The 1,893-nt window shown below is 45.5% G+C and overlaps 1 non-coding gene across 1 annotated transcript; it reads right to left on the bottom strand.

Annotated features, from left to right (window-relative positions):
* Positions 1–1,519: 1,519 nt before the first annotated feature.
* On the bottom strand, positions 1,520–1,592 carry TRNAK-CUU (transfer RNA lysine (anticodon CUU)). The gene has a single exon. It is a non-coding gene; the product is annotated as a tRNA-Lys (tRNA).
* Between the last annotated feature and the right edge of the window lie 301 nt (positions 1,593–1,893).

The raw sequence follows: 1,893 nt of genomic DNA, 5'->3' as shown, positions 1-1,893 counted from the left end.
ATAATGATGGCAGGTCAGTTTTAGCAATCTGTGAACGTGGTAAAAAAAGGACCCAAAAAACAACTGTGGAATTGCATTTTTTTTGCAGTTTCACTACACTTGGAATTTTTTTCCCATTTTCCAGCACACGATATGGTAAAACCAGTGATGGTGTTTAAAAGTACAACTCGTCTCGCAAAAAATAAGCCCTCACATGGCCATATTGAACGAAAATTAAAAAAGTTCTGGCTCTGGGAAGAAGGGGAGCAAAAAAGGAAAACACAAAAACAGAAAGACCCATGGTCGTTAAGGGGTTAACATATTTCACAGGAAAGCACTTTCACTTTCGTTTTTGAACGTTTTATTGTGAGCCTGTAAAAGTGGCTTAATACCTCGTTGTTGACAGCAGTGACCTGGGGGTCAGAAATGCTTCCAGGGGCGATCCCCATGCTGTCCCCATGTCATTTGAGCACTGTCACTATCGTTTTGGGCACTTTTTAGGCTTTCTACAGACTGCCGGGGGAGCCGCCGCAAAAATGTTCGGGTCTCCCATAGACTAACATTGGGCTCGTTGCTCGGGTCGAGCACCCGAGTATCACAGTGAGCTCGGCCCGAGCTTCGAGCACCCGAGCATTTTAGTGCTCGCTCAACACTACTGATAAGACAATCATTATCCCCTAAAGAAATTCTATAACAGATAATTATAAGCAAAAAAAACATGACTTGATCCCCTTGTTGTTGGATTCTGCAAAACAACTGATCGCTCTACATTGGAAACAAGAATCTCCCCCTACTCACTCCGAATGGATAAATAAAGTAAACATGATTAGACGCTTAGAGGAACTCACCAGCTGGGAAACCTATCCCATCCCAAATTTTCTAAAGTGTGGAGCCAACGGAGCCAGGAGGTTTAATTCTTTCCTTGCCCCCCCCCCCTAGAAAACCATATCAATCTCCTGATATGATATTCTTTCTATTCTTAGTCCCTATTCTTATCCCTTTTCCCTTTTGTTTACACCCATCCACTCCCTCCACCCTTCTGCGAATAAAGTACTCCCTTGGTCGAGTGTTTATCAACCTCTAACTTTTTTATGTCACTAAGCTTTAAGAGACCTACTATTCCTTTATAGGATTATTTGACTGGAATTATTTTATTTTATTTTATTCCATATTCATATGTCTTTACTCATATGTCATGGGCTACGAGCTTGTTTATGCTGTTGTCCTTATTTTGTTTTTTTCCGTTTTTTATGTTACTATGATCTTTTAATGTAATGTAATGTATGCAGCACAGCTCCTTTTCTCATTTGCTGACCATTGCAGCGCATCTCTTCCCTCATTGACTTTGCAGACACTTGCGAAAACATTGGGCACTTGCTGCTTTTCTTTTGCTTCCCATCCTTTTGGGCCTCCCCTGCCCTTTATCCTGCAGGGCTATGCTGTTTATCATGTTTTGTAGCAAGCAGAAGGGGGCAGTTCTTAAGGGGTTATCTGGGTTGACAGTGGTTAGCATAAGTAGTAAAAGGCAGCAATAAGCAACCGCCCAACGTGGGGCTCGAACCCACGACCCTGAGATTAAGAGTCTCATGCTCTACCGACTGAGCTAGCCAGGCTGCAGACACACACTCACGCACCACACTGCACCACACTGCACCACACTGCACCACACTGCACCACACTGCACCACACTGCACCACACCGCACCACACCGCACCACACCGCACCACACCGCACCACACCGCACCACACGGCACCACACGGCACCACACCGCACCGCAAGAGCTTCATGTGGTCAGGTCGGGCGATGGTGGCCGTCTGATCCTGGCACCTGGATCTGGCAGGCACCACTGACATGAATGACTCATCCAAGCATTGGTGGTTCTGTGGTAGAATTCTTGCCTGCCATGCGGGTGG

This window comes from Phyllobates terribilis, unplaced genomic scaffold, assembly GCF_046119375.1.
Source record: "Phyllobates terribilis strain yellow unplaced genomic scaffold, ASM4611937v1 Scaffold_5__5_contigs__length_657084704, whole genome shotgun sequence".
Lineage (NCBI taxonomy): Eukaryota > Metazoa > Chordata > Amphibia > Anura > Dendrobatidae > Phyllobates > Phyllobates terribilis.
The sequence above is the reverse complement of the archived record's forward strand: the minus strand, read 5'-3'. Positions and strand labels throughout refer to the sequence as shown.